Raw genomic sequence first — 15,854 nt, forward strand, 5'->3', positions numbered from 1 at the left:
TGGATGACGAAGCGATCTTTGAGCGATGGGTGCAACGGCACCGGATGCTTTCCTGACTGTATAACTTACAGTTAGGCCACAAGGAAGTGGACGTGCGTGTGGAGCGCCACCTCCGATTTGAGTTTGCCAAACTCAAAGCACGCCGTCGACTTCCTTCGGATTGTCGCCCTGAGACGAATAGGTAAACCCCTTACGCTCCCGCGAGCTCTGTGTCTGCGACCGCAAGAGCTCATGGCCCTTCTACTTCCCTGGCTATTGCCGGGAAGCGCAGGGCGTCTGATGACGAGGGGCGTCCTGATCTTTCTGATCAAGGCGTCCACGGCGACTGGGCAATCTTGCTGAAGTGGCACCTCAAACTCCCACGAGTTTCCAGAGTCGGGATACCCCCGCCACTTCAGATATTGGGTTTGACGCTGGAGATGACGTCGTCTCACTAGACATTTCACGTGGTAGTTGATGTCACCGCTCTCATCGAGAAGTGTTGGTGGCGGGCGGTGGCGACCGGGTCGACCGCCGTCCGGTGACTAGAAATGCTCTTCGAGCCCTTGAGGATGATATCCTTCGAGATGGGAGCTCCGCTAAGCGTCATGCTGAAGTGTCATATCGCTGTGCGGACGCTCTTGATGATATGGAGCGCGTCGTGCGCCGGCTGCCTCGCCTTGAGGACTATCGCGCTCTGTCGGGGCGACGTCTAGCCGTGAACCAAGCGCATGCGTCGCTGCAGGCAACGGTGGAGCGCTTGGCTCCATTGAAGATTGAGGTTGTTGCACTCCGTGCTCAGGACCAAATGTAAGATGTGGTTCTACTTAGCTACCCTACCGAGCACCGCACGGCTGCGGACGAAGATTTCGTCGAAGCGTGTTTGTGCATACGGTCGGTGGGGCCTGAACAATTGCGTCACAAGACGATTAAGTGTTGCTGGTGCATTTGATAGCCCTTGGGCATCACCAGCCACCCTCAAAGCATCCCGCTTGGAGTACTCACCGCTATCAGCGGAATCTCACTCGCTTTCACGAGCAATTGGCAATATCCATACGCCAAGTCGAGTGCACTGTACTTTGTACAGCCAAGCATATTTTTCTGGAGAACATCTTTTTTAAAAAATCGGCGTCTGTGCCAGAATGGCGGCAGCGTTTAGCTTATTGTAAGCGTGAGCGTTCGGCTTCCAAACACAAAACGTGGGTGTCGAATGGGGAAACTTACTCTCACGCACCACTCCCGCGTCATGCTCGCACCTTGAAAAGGGGCCATTGGCGTGTTGCGCAGTATTTGGCTTCAAAATCAGGTCAATCTCATGACACATTTCTCGGTCAGGAGGTAGGATCGACGGCGGGTCTTTGGAGACGACGTCTTGGAATTTCTTTACCAAGGGAAAGTATGGATCCGTGGGATCCTTCAGGATCGACGGCGGGTCTTTGGAGACGACGTCTTGGAATTTCTTTACCAAGGGAAGTATGGATCCGAGGGATCCTTCAGGATCGACAATCCACCACGTGCATTCAGCACCTTTTTGGTGTCCCGGAGGGACAGCTTCATCCAGAAGCGACGACGAGTTAATCTCCTCGTTCGGTCGTATAATGGCCACGTCGGCTAAATTGCTTGCCTTTAAGGCACCACCAAACTCTTCGAAGGACATCCCGTTCGGCTCAAGAAGAGCATCCATTGCAGGAGAAGCCTCGAAGGTGACGTCGCCTTCTCCCTTCCCCGTCGTACCGTTGACAAGGATGCTATCGTCTTTCAGGGTCGGCGCCCTGCGTGTCGCAGGAAACATACGGCATCGCTGTCTCCTCTTTATGAGGTTTACGTCTTATCGAGATCAGTGCGAACACGTACTCAGCGTCGTCCAGTGTCCCCACTTTGCTGCATCGGAGCCTTGATGTTATTAACAACATCCGATAACGAGCTGATATCTATGCAGTCTTCGTTCAGTTGATAACATCTACTCCACGCGCATCAAAAGGGCTATGTACAAGAAGCCTCGGACCTCGTCCGACCATGCCACTCTCGGCATGTAGCAACTGCTTTGAAACGTGAGCAATGCTCAGTGGATTACGTGCCACTCCACGCGCATCACTAGGGCCTCGCCCTTGGTGCCTCAGACCTCGTCCAACCATGCCACTCTTGGCATGCATTAACTGCTTTGATACTTGAGCAGTGTTCAGTGGGCTACGTGCCACACCACGTTCAGCCTACGAGCCATGCTCTGGACTTTTGTCCGGACAACTCGGATAATCCGGTATCCAACACAATGACCGTCCCAATCCAGTGCCCGCGCCAACAGCGCTTCTGCTTCGTAGCAGAGATGGGTTTATGACTCCGCATAGCTCCACCAGGAGACGTACACGTAACCCCCAAGGTCTTTGATCGTCAATCAATCCATGGCACATGGTGCCATACCAAGGATAAGGTCATACCTTGCATTCAAGTCCAATACCAAACAGCGTTCCACGCTATCAAAGTCAAGAAACTTGACTTTGAGGTCCACAGAGGCTCTCGGCACAGTGACACGAGTCTCTGTCGCTATGCAAATAGTGAAGATGTCACTCAGCCGCGCTTTCGGCGCCTCAGCATACAGCTGACTTCTTTTAATCTTGGAGCGTCGAGCATAACTGCCCGACGCCCCGGAATCGATCAGGATTTTTACATGGCTTCTTAAATCCCTTCACGGTCGCTTTTAAGACCAGCAAGCCCGGTTTGCATGTACGTTCTGTTTCAAGAGCACGAAGATCTTCGGGGCGACATACCAGGCTGGTTAGAAGCGGAACGTCAGTTCAATGAACCTTTACGCACCTTGCACAGGGGACAACCAGTCAGAGGGTGATGGGTGTCTTCACAGGCAGAATACCGTCGGGCGTTTACACGCAGCCCGGCAGCTTGGAGCTCTCCCTCCTCTTTCTCAGCATAGCTGAGATCCATTGACTCATGCCGACTGGACAAGCTCTGAGGGTGTACGTTTCAACCAGGTCGTGCCGACTTAAAGTTGAACTCGACATTCAATGCCACATTCATCGCTTCCTCAAATAAAGCCGGATGCACACGGACGACTTTCATTCTGGCCACGTCAGTGCGGAAGCCCTCCATAAAGATTGTCACTGTGATCGCCTCGGGGAGAGCATCGGCTGTCATCCCACTAATGAGAGTTTTCAGCTGTTGTACAAAATCTACTAAGTCCTTCTTGCCCAGTCGGGCGGCAACGAAACGCGATCGCACGCGATATGTCGAATAAGACGGCGAGAACACTCGTAAACGCTGACGCTTCAGCTCCTTCCAGGACAGGAGGCAGCTTCAACCGAAGCACCGCACGTTAGTGCCATTCTCGCGCTCGGCCCCTGAGCTTGGAGACAGCTAGCGCCACGCGCTGTTGCTCGTTTTGAAGCATGGCGATGCCATAGCCATCTCGGCCTCTCATAACTTACAGCAGTAAACTCTCTCCATCCTTACCCTCGAAGGTCTCAACGCTCACCATGAGCGGCCTGGGTCGGGAGGAGTCATCCGTCGTCGGCGGTGGCATCATAGACGCAGTCGACATCAACAGCTTTTGCTGTAAGTGCTCTAGCAGAGCATTCTCATAGCTGAAAACGCCTTTAGACGCGCCTTTATCGCTTCTGACCCATGCGAAACAAGTAGTGCTCCACGCCCTCAGGGCCCAGCAAAGCTATCGAAATATTGATTCCGTCCTGCATGCCCTGGAGCAAATAGGAGTATTCCTCCATTCTCACAGAGGATCAGTCGTAACGATTCTTGCGTAGATTGACTACATGTGCTACCAAGTGCAGCGGAGCTGTTGTAGCTCTTTGCTTAGAGGAAGCTAAGCTAAGGTCACCGACGTTACGTTCTATACAAGAACCAGTACGTGTGTAGCAGATCGCAATATGCTACCTCCAGATTACTTTAAATTCTTAACCAAGGTAAAGGGACTCTTCAATTTAAATTTGAAACTGTATTTAATCTGTTTTATTTGCGGCAGAGCCGCTTATAATTACAGCCTTAGGGTTTTCTTCTTAAATAGTAAAACCAATTTAATACTGGCAGTCCTGTCACATAGTGGCTTCTTGTTATGGTGTAGCCACACCATTGTGTGATTACACCAAATTGTGTAATCCACACCTATGTACGGTCACACCATACCTGTGTGACCCGCCTATTCATACAAAGGTACGTGTATTCTACAAAAAGGGCGGCAGGAAACTTGAACCAAACACGGAAATTTTATCTCTTAAATCAGATATACTTCGTCAATGCAAGAATACGCCTAGTCGACAATTTGGGCCAGAGGTTAATACGCGCAATGATTCAGCTGGTGCACATCTTGAACAGGGGCAAAATGTCCCTTTTCGCAACAAATAATTACTTCCATCATGAGTTTTGGGAACAATAGTCGCACTTTCTGACGGCACGATTTCAACGGTTGTAATGGTGAAGAGCCAGAAAACTAAAATATAGAGGAATTTTGTACCACAACGTTCTCAGGCTATTTTGTTCAAACGCCAACCAGCTAAGAAATGGATACGACGCAGGTGGCTTCAGACACATTGTTCACGAGTCATTTAACGATATTGACCATTCTTTTAACGATTTTCCAACCAACAGAGATGCAAATGATCAAACTAAATCGCTGGTGGCCTTTGACGCTTCTTAACCTTTATCCGCATCAGCTGCGCGGTGTTACCACACAGATATTTTTCTCACCGATATGACTATCAGTAATTGATAATACACGTAAGCTGATCAGCTTCCATTAAGGATCAAAGCGCTCCAAAGGCACACCACTATTTTAGCAAACCTATGATTCAGGACAGCCCTATCGCCGCCCGGAGTTTAAAACTACCGCATTGCACCTTCACTGAAAAATGTCACGTCTGTACCATCATACTCGTACGCAGTCTAAAATGTTGTCTGTCAACGTCTAGCAAATTTTGCGTTTCATAAATGTTCTTGTCACAATGTTCGACGAGTCAAATTTGCTCACATCGTAAGTTATAAAATACTTTTGGACAAGAGCATTGTGCTGGTCGGATGGGCACGAATATGGGGTGATTACATTCAATAACGGACTTATATAGTGCTACATATTACGCTCGATGCCTTTTCCGGTTTGTATCTGTGCAACACTTTTGGTTGAGATCATTTATCGTTCAGACTCCTCCTACGGGTTACACAAGACGAGGTCCTCGTATGGTACTCACGTTTCTCATTTGGGTATACTTTTTTGTTGCACAAATTGCAAGTCTTTGATTGTCTCCTCCACAGCCGTATCTCTACTAAGATACAACACCTCTACCAGATTACAAGTGCGCCTATTTCGAACAATTTGTTGCTTTTAAAAATTGCTGATATAATTGCTTTTGAAGCTTTCAAGATGAAGTTTTCCTTTCATGAGTCTGGGTCTGAAATTAAATATCTTGAAAATTTGTATATAATTGGGAGTATGACATCCGTGGTGCACTCAACACAGATCACAAACAGCCGACCGCTTTAAAAATGTGAGATCCTTATCGTGTTTTACGATCATACCTTCAAGGCCGCAATAACAAGCGCAAATATATGCTCATGATATTATCTGAAGAAAGCAAGCGCATCAAATCTACGACTAGATAAAACTAAGGCCCCCAAATAGTACTCTATATCTAAAGGAAATTTTTATTGCTGGGTTCGAATAAGTACCAGAGTCGCATAACGGCTACTGCTCAGAGCAGTCACACCTAATTTTTGAAACGGTTTTAAGAAAAGACTCAAAAAAGGATATAAAAATCACAGATTCTACCTCATTGCACACAAAGCAATTGCAAACTTTAAGTGCACATATGCCGTAATCGAGTCAACTGGACTCGACTTTTATGTGTGTTTTCTTAACAAAAGTTGTCTTACGTTCGAGTAAGCATTACCACGATACCGTTTTTCTCTCACTAATGCCTTATTATATAAACAGAACCCTGTCAGCATTTCGTATCATACATCGGACCAAGTCATCGATCAAGCTGTATAATACGTCATTATTTGAGCGATTATTCAGCATATTTTGAAAAAGAGACATCAGAGTCGCTGCCTGAAAAGAAGACTTGCTCTCAGATCAAGATAAAGATACATTATTTCAGGGAATCGTTATCCTTTCTTGTTGGAGAAAGCAGAGGTTGGGTCGCACTGTCGAATATCATTAGCAGCCGACCACGCCAGGATGAAAGTCGTTGCACTGAAACTGGGACGTATATCAGTCAGGCTTGGCACAACCGCCAGTTTTATCCCGACTGATTGCAGCCTATTTCTTTGCAATGTTACAGTATATCCCAGTTTGAGCTGTCTATGTAAATCATATTTTAAAAAATTCATTCGGCTGAATTATATGAAATTTTTCTACCTTAACCAGTTTGACCGTGTCACGGTGGCAATTTGAGCAATTTGAATTCTCGCACTCAGCCGTCGGTTGCGGTGATCTCCAACAAGCTTAAGAGCTACCATATCGCATTGTGGGTGGCCTTTGAATTAATTTATTTTTGAATGTTGGGAGGAAGGAAAGCGCGTATTTGACGCCAAAAACATATAGTTCGAGTAACGACAGCGTTTTATACATGAATTCGCTGGTAAAGATACCAGCCAAGTCTCGATGTTGAAACAAAGCCGCCTGGTGGGATATCTTTAGCGCTGCAGGCCCCTGTTGCTGACTCGATTTCTCGACGAAGCGATTGCAGAGGGCGTGCCAGATCGTAACCTTCAGTGGTGCCGCAATAATCTTGCCGGAATGGGGGGTAAATCTCATGTGATTTTTATAGTGCATATGGTTCTTCCCCGTCACCAGACACTGGTAATGGTTTACAATCCGTAAAAATACAGACTCACAAGTCATTTGAATGAAATGGGCCTACCTTTCTCATCATACACTATCATCAAAAGATAACTTTCGTGTGCTGAATCTAATGAGCCTTTGAATCTGACAAAGTGCATCGAATCTCTCCAAGAGTCCCACCGTACATCTTTTAAGAACGTCAGTCGCCGTTTCGATGCGCTTTTGAAAGCTCACATTTGGAATAATTGATTCAAGGCACCTCAAGAAGTTGAGGATGGATTGCTGTAACGAGAAGTAGGTATCTTGTCTACAGGCATTTGGTGAAACCCTGTTTTTGACAGTGATTGCGTCGAAAAGTGACTCATGGGAGCGATACATTCTCAATAATCCCACACAAAACACACGGTGCGCCCGTATTCTACCAACGTAACGCTCTGAGCCTTTTGAGCTTCAACTATAATGGGTTCAGTCTCGCAAAAGCGCATCTTTAACTTAACCTTCCGGCGCTGCGTGTGACTGCGCTAAAAGAACTTTATCGCCTGATTTGTACCATAGGCTTTTTTAACCTATTGGCACATGCATGAAATCTTTATATATCTTGGCTTTAAGCAATGGAATGCAGATCACACTAAATTTCTTTGATATAAAAAGCATTAAATCTGTTAAGAAGTAATATCAGTTTGTCGATTAGCGTTGACATCCCACCACTAATGCTGGAAATTTCTTTACAAGTATAGGGTTATTGAGGGAGAAACTTACACTATCTATGACATATCTTATGTGGTTCGTAGAGCGTAAAATGCGTAGCCAAGCAAAACTGAGCGATACTATTTAAGATTGCGGTTGCTCCGCATTTGCGCTTCGAAAACGCGGAGCAACCGCAATGTTTTTGTCGACCCCGCATGAACCTGTTACCTTAAAAAGCGTCATCAAGACCAAAAATATACGAACTGACTGCGAAAAGTGCCAAACCATGCGTTTTTTTTTTTCCTTTTGTCACGTTTTACACAAATGCATATAAGTATTTAGCAGGTGACAACCAGTTCATATTGCTCACTGAGACACCAGTCTTTCTTCGACCGAGGAATCTTTTGAACAAGGACAATTTGTCTTACACATAAATCTGTATATTTTAGGTCGTCATCGTGAGATACAACCACACGTAGTGTGTCAGGCGGATTCGAGCAGAATATAAAGCAAACCTTGGTGCAAGCAGTAGTGGTGTAAGAAGCCCGCAAAGGCTTAGATACGAAGCCCGAAAGCTCATCGCTTTGATAGCTTACAACAGCGCAACACGTTTCATACGGAGAAAAAAAACTTGCAGTGCGCTGTTATAGGCTATACGAATAACATTATCGATGCAAAACTTCACCTATTGACATGGGTCACATCATAGGACTCTGGGCATGGTTAGGTCGCATGCGTCGTGGCGATCCAAAGTGCGTTTACTTCTGCATGACTTTGACTAGGCTTGGGTAGATTCTCTCAGTAGTTTTAAGCTGATTATACCGAACGCTACAAAATCCACTGACATTACCTTGAAGCAAAGCACAGCCTGATGTAAATGCAGAAGCGTAAAAAGACGTATTGCTTGATTTAGGCTAAGGCGACACAGATTAGGGGCGCACATGAAGCCTTTTTAAACAACCAAAATGCTGCCAATTCTGTCGCCCACCAACATCATTAAACGTTCTTCATGGTGAATGGTACGGCGTTGTAATATGTCGCCATAAAGTATCTCGATGGTCAGGCCTAGGGATTTTTGCAACCCGCTGGTAAGGAAATTTGAAATTCTTAGCTGGTATTCTCCTTGCGGGGTCTCATCGGGAGGATAGCCCCATAACAAACATGGAATCTCATCTGCGCCTAGGACTTCACTGGCAAACAGCTTTTTGAAGTGCGATTTGATCACAGCTTAAATGCGGCCTTTCGAAAAGCACGTCGTAGATTGGGATGTCACCTTTCAATTTCTCCGTGTCTAATTTAACAAGTCAAACTCTGTGATTTTGTGTACTTGAACTTACACAATAGATACGAATTTCTTACCATATATTATTCATGTAATCTTTAAAAGTGCCGGAATATCGGTAATCACGACAATGACGAAACTTCAATTAGGTATGTAGTATAACTAGACTGCTAGCCGCATTAGACCGTATTGTTATGGTCAATAGCATATATTTACCTTTGATGCTCTATGCTTCGCTCCCGGTAGAAGCGCACATCCGATTTGTACAAATATTTACGTGGACTCGCTGCCTCAAAATTATCTTTGTGCAAAATGGTCGGCAACTACGCTGCACTGGTAGCTCTTGTGTTCAGTTTTACGACCGAGTCGTGAGAGGGATGTAATTTCTGCGTGGAGTTTTAAATATTCGAATACCTGTCTTCGGACAAATCAACCAGCTTAACAAACTCTTGTCTATATTGGATTTTGATGGTACAGAATGAGCTCAAGCAGTAATTGCTTGTCTGAAGACACTCGCCAGCTTTCAGATCGCGCTGATGGGAGACGTCGGGTATGTGTCAATCGGGCGCCGGAGGAGAAACGTGTGGCTCCGATCGCGAGGCTGCTAACGTTGAGCTTCCTGGTGTTTAAGATCCGGGGTGAAGCAACTCCTGCCTTCTGGGTAGGAGAGGTTCAGATGACCATGGGCTTCAAACGGAGAGACACTGTGCCCCACTTGCGATTTACAAGCAAGGAGGTCACACCCAAGATGAAACGAGGATAGAAGTACCTTGTATGTCGCACAAGATGGTGCGACCGTACATAGGTGTGGATTACCCAAGTTGGTGTAATCACACAGTGGTGTGGCCTCACCGTAACATAAAGCCACCAAGTGGCAGGATTGCCAGCAGTAATGCATATTTCTATATCAAATATGTTTTACTGTATTAAATTAGGTACTACTATAATAAAAACTTAGGGCTTTAAGAATTGGCGGCTCTGCCGCAACTAACACAATAAAATACAGTTTCAGTTTTGAACGGAAGAGTCTCTTTACCTTGGTTGAGGATCTCATTACTCTTGGAGGCAGCGGATTGCGATCCACTACACCTGTACTGGTTCTTGCAAAGAACGTAAGGTCGGTGACCATTGCTTAGCATCCTCTAAGCAAAAGACTACGGCAGCCCCGCTGCACAAAACTTGCACTGATGTGCGAAACCTAAAAAATACTGGTGTTTTTAACGTGGGACGATTGGAAACGACAGATGTCATGGGTGTTCGCGCCGCCTGAAAGAGGGTTATTGAATGCGCTCGAGGTTCTCCCCTGCCTCTCAAGGAAGGCAAAAGCTGGTGAGCTAAACCTATAAGTTAGGAGCTCTCATTGCCGCAATGGTATTTGACCCTCTATCGGAAGCGGTCAGGGTTACCATCAAGAGATCCCACCAAAACTTTCCGCTCAACTACCTGTGAGCATCGTCTTCAAGTACAAAGTCCGTGTCATGTTGGCAGGATGTGCTGCTAGAGATAAAGGAATCTTGGTGGCGCTAAAGGCAAGACGTTAGCCGTGAAGAGGATGGGGAGGGAGATCACGTAGCTGCTGAACAGCTCCTGGTACCTGCAAAATACTTCATTGATAGTATTCCATGCATCTGCACTGTGATTGTCTATTTCCTCTCCTTTGAAAGGTGGAAAGGGTCAAGTATCAACGCAAGTGCTAGCGACGAACCCCGAGCGGGAAAATGTATTGTCTATGTGGCTAAAGCGCGGGTCTTATTGTACCTCGTGAATATCGTCGTCAATAGTACCCGACCTTATATGAAGCAGTCTTTTCTTAAACAAAAGTGATTTTAGCGCTCAGAGCTGTTTCTTGTTGGTGTCAACATTCCAGGCTTTTCAAATTATTGATTCCCCGATAGATTTGAATTCATCGTTTGATTGCGTACGCCACGTGACTGCTAAGAAAAATAGATAGTACGCAGAGGCATTGGACATGCAAAATATGATGTGAAAACCGCACATCTCGCAACGGGGGCACCACAGAAGTTCTGACGATCATGTTAGATCATGTGAAGGTTGAGGACCCTGACCGCGTAGAAAGTTTGAGCCCGAGACGATGACCCGCGATACGATCACTTTCTTGGTATGGTGTGGCTGGAGCGTCACGTCCTATTGGTCGACTAAGTGTTGAAATAGTAAGGAGCCACGCACTTCTTTCTTGTGAATCACTGAGCCCTCTTCTACCAAGAAACAAAAGCGCTTTTTGGTGCGAGCACGAAGCTGCCATACATTTCAGACAAAACTTGGGTTGATAGTAACGGTATCACTAAGTGCTTCAAGAATTACTTGGAATTTGACACTAGCAGCAAGCCGAGGACTTAAGATTAAGCAGAAACGGCCGATGGGATTCCGCATTCTAGTTATGTTGTGACAGAAAACGTCTGCGTGTTGTGGTCTCCAGAGTGTACATTTGATGGGGCGGTAGAGAACAGCTGCAAGTCGTTGTCTTCTGTAAAAAAGGCCGTAGGGGAGCGGACGCGCCTGGAAGTCACACTATCGCGTGTCAGAGCTGATGAATTTGAAGTAGCGCGCGTATAAACGGTCAGACTCAAAAATAAGAGGAATGTCTCATCTCTTGTCACGATGCGATGGTCCTGTTGAATCAGCACTACTATGTGCCATGGAGCAGTGAGCCTTCACGGGTAAGAAGCGAAAAAAGTAACCCATCATGAACGGAGTGACTCTGGGGGTTACAAGTCTCCCTCACCCCCATCTAACAATAGACCTTATAGTGCTGAAAAAGCCATGCTTCGGGACATGCGCGAGAAAATGCAAAACTGTGGTATCTCCAAAATAGTGCGGTTTATACCGGAAGGGATGCTGACGTCGCTATCTAACATGGATGATACTATCATAGTAGACACTCGCAGTGCACCGAGTGCGACAAGTAGGGCAGGTGGTCACAAGAAACTAGTAGATCTACTGTACCTATTCGGAAAGAAAATTGCGGCATCTTGGTGAGACATCTAACTTGATAATGGTTTGCATCATGTAAACAATTTGGCTCCCGGAACCAAGTATTGCGTCACATAGTAATAGTTCTTACGTAGGGAAAATATGGCGCCATCGATGTTTCCGTGCGAAGCAGCAAGCGCGTTTGGTGAAAGAAGTAATTTGCACTCTCGGCACCAAACGTAACGTCAGAAAGACAAATGGCAAGTAGCAAAACATGAATGCTATTAAATGCTTAATACAGGCTTGATTCTGGCGCAAACGGATTTTTTTAGAGACAATGCGCAGCAGAGATGTGTTCTTTGCAGTACTTTGTTCTTTGCCCTCAATATTAGTGATGACCATTATTTGTTGCGAGTGAAATATACATTTACCGCGATGAACTCAAGAATGGCTAGTTATACAACAAAGATTGTCTATTTGAACAACGACGTTCTATCGACTGGCGTTACAATCAGATCACATCGTGGCTATGCGCACACCTGTTTTGATGATATGTCGGTCCATAGTCGTTCAAAACTGAGAGAGTCGAATGCCATTAAACACTCTTGGGCAAGGTGCTCGAGAGTATGCGCTTAGATAAGCCATCGTGCATTACCGACAAGTGCGTCTTTGGCGCCGAGCGCTCCTTTCCAGACGGCTTAGTTGAATTCTAGGGCCTGCAGCCAGATTCCGCGAGGATAAAGGTCATTGTAAAAGATAAGTGCTTTCGTGCCAACATGACTTTAAGAAGTGGCTTTGCCTGACCAGCTACTTGCACAAGTACAGTGTAAACCTTGCTTGCACGGCCCGACCCCATCAGTTTTCTTAAAAAGGATGCTGGGTGATATTGGGTTGCGGCAACAGAGAGGACATTTGAGGCTGTAAAAAAGGCCCTCCTGCGCCCGATTATGATTCATCGAAATTCCATCCTACGTTGTCTGCGACTTCGCAGCCTTTACAATAGACTGCGCTCTACTCTAAGCAGAGCTGATGGACACAAACGCGTCGTCGCACTTGTGTTTCTCCATCTGAAAGCTGATCATAAAAATGTTTTGTTCAAATCAAGGTGTTGATTGCAGTGCTTAGTTACCGTCAAGTTCCAAGTCCACCAGACTATATGCCGTTTGAGATCTGTACAGATCGTGCGTTGTTTTGCATAGCAACGTCTCCACCAGATGTGTCACATAAAAAGACAAATTGGTTATCGTTCTCTGTCGAGTATACCGTTGAGGAAGGTATATACTGCGTCGGTCCAATCTGGCGGCGAACGCGCTTTGCGTCGCCCCGCAAATATATTGCTGCATCTCACAATGGTGACGTCGCCGATTGAAAAGGAGTTTCTTTGCGTGATTGAATGCAACATGTGTTGCGCCGCCAGAATCTCTGACAAGTAAGACATTTAGAAAGTCGCATCATCAAAGTGCGCGGTCGCACGCCTGTACCTTCATGCATTACAGACTTGGCCCTCATGAAAATGAGGTGCCTCGCGATGACAACATTCAAGTGCAAAAATATATACGATACACAAGACAACAAATTGAGTGGCAGCATCAAAAGAAAAAATCGAAATGAGCGCTATGTATTGGTGGTTCAATACGTAAAAAGTGGGTAAACACATAAGAGGTTTCTCACCTTGGAAACCCGATGCGATTATAAATACGAACGCATGCGCTCGTGTGGACGTGTCTGTGGGTTGAACCCTTGCCACATGCGACGGCACCTGCTGATTCCGGTTGAGTGTAATCAGGTCATCAGTATGGACTTGATTTATGGTCTTTCAAAAGCCGCATTCAATAATACTGGTACTGAAGTCTCTGTGGGCTGTCTGGGAAAGATGGACATGTGTTTGTCTTGGCTTTCATCCATCGCGTTACGCTTCCGGCGCATGACGCTCAAACTCATTGCGGAGTACAGCTCGTCGACGCCAGTGGCACACGAGTTTGTTGTGGAATTAAATATATTTGTTGATTTCAACAAACCTACTTACTCATGCAGTGTCTTCGGTCTAGAATACAAGTTGCAACAGTGAAAATCCGGAGCATTCGCGCTCGTACCGAAGAAGAGGTTGAGTTATCCTTTTTTCTGAATTATTCAGAAAAACTTTGAGCACATTCAGCGTCATGAGTGCAACACTTAATCCAAACCATGAGGATCGCTCTTTCAAGCAACCCGAACGTGAAGAAATCCGATGCAGACGAGTCAACATATCAATCATCCCTGTTGATAAAGCAGTGACGAGATTCACCGGGGGGTGCCTTAAGCCAGGCAATACGATAGCAAAGCTCAGAGAGTCAATCCGAAATCTGGCTCATCTGAGCCTTAGACGCACGCCGTGACTATCAGAGAGAGTAAATGTACCGTCACAATCGAGAGTGTACATGTGATCAAGCCTCGGAAGGAATCGTCGAAACTGTTCGTTGAGCAAGGGCGGCCCAAGCTAACTTGAAACGTTTGGGGGTGAAATACGTTCATTAGCTTTGATGAATCGTTTAGTAAACCAGGGCTATTATCAATACTTGGTGAAGTGGAAGGTTTGCGCTCAGTATGAACGATAATGGGATTTTGAAGCTCCACTCGTGGTTGCTTACGACCTGGCGCACCGTCAGTCTATATTTCATATGGAGAAGAGGCAAGTCGCCCATCGCAGTGTATTTCTCTTCAGTGGGAGGAGACCGACCTTGCGTTGCAATAACCCTCCGTAGGTAATTTTACAGATACCTCACGAAGATAAGCGGCACTGTAAGAGACATGACCTCAAGTTGAAAGGTAGCCAGCCACCCTGATGTCTCCGTGTTGATATGTGTTTGCCAAGTTGAGCAAGAGATAATGCTCATTGCGCAAGGCCACGCCGCCAAAGCTGGCTTGTAAGGCATAGGACGGCTTGGGCGACGTGCGTTCTGCACCCAATGTAAACAAGTAATGATACTTAGCGGGACTTCTGCCAGCTTCAACTATTCAGGGTAGATCCAAGAGGGTATGGTCTTCTCAACAGCCGCCGCTCCAAGCACATACGGTACTTGTAACGGGGTAACACATATCCTGGTAACAGGGGTATGCGTCACACCAAATGGGCATGATGTGACCACACCCAAACGAGAATACGGTACGGGGCTGGATAGCCAGTAGATATACATGTATTCAGATTTTACTATACATATTTAGAAATATATATGCTTTTAGAATTAGGCGCCTTTGCCGCAGATAAAAAAATAAAGTCAGTTTTTGAATCTAAACGGAAAAGTTAATTAGCCTTGGGTCAAGGCTATATTTACTCTTGGAGTAAGCGGATTGCGATCCGCTAAACTCGTACTTGTTCTAAGTATTGAACGAAAGGTCGGTGACCTGACTTACGCTTCCTCTAACCGTAAAACTACGTCAGCCCCGGTGCAGTACTCCTGGAGAGTGACTGGCTGTGGGCTGAGAAAGCGCTTGCGGAGCAAAAATCGATTCTGTTTTAGTGAGAGCGACAGATTCGCACGTTCAGGAGTGTAATAGCTCCAAACCAGCGAGCAATATCGGACGGTTTGGAATCATACCCACGGCGTGGTGACTTGGACAAGAGTCAGCGTGCCTCCTGGACACTCAGCTCAGTAAAGCAAGCTGGTTATTTAAGCCAGGTCGATCTTGCCGATAGCAAGCTGTCTGTTCACAGCGCCGTATTGTGACACTTCCCGCTGTTGGAAAAGTGCACGGAGTTTGGAGATTCAAGCTTGTTCAGGAGTGAGGCTGAGCGCATTGAACGCCACGTCATCAAGGAGTGACTATAATTTGTATTTATGAGCGAAGGTGAGGGCGGAGGTGTTTGGTTGGACATCAAAGAGTCGCTGGAACCTTTTTTTGAGAAACACTTCGGCGATCTCACCGAGATTTGTTATGCGCGTCGGCCGCAGAGACCGTGATTTTAGCGCGGGCTCTTCGGACCATTGATTTGGCACACGGGAGCGGACTCCTCGTACCGTTGTATCCAAAAGTGTCTTGCACGGTAAAGTTCAGCGGTTGAAGTGGAATTACAGGTGCAGTGGTCGCTCGAGGAGCGGCAGTTCAGCGCAACTTTTTTTGCGGGACCTCTAGTACGGTCTATATCATAGTAGGGGAAGTGCAACGGATACGAATATAATAAATCTCAAACATTTG

The sequence above is a fragment of the Plasmopara halstedii genome, assembly GCF_900000015.1.
Source record: "Plasmopara halstedii genome assembly, contig: Scaffold_1878, whole genome shotgun sequence".
NCBI classification, from domain to species: Eukaryota; Oomycota; class Peronosporomycetes; order Peronosporales; family Peronosporaceae; genus Plasmopara; species Plasmopara halstedii.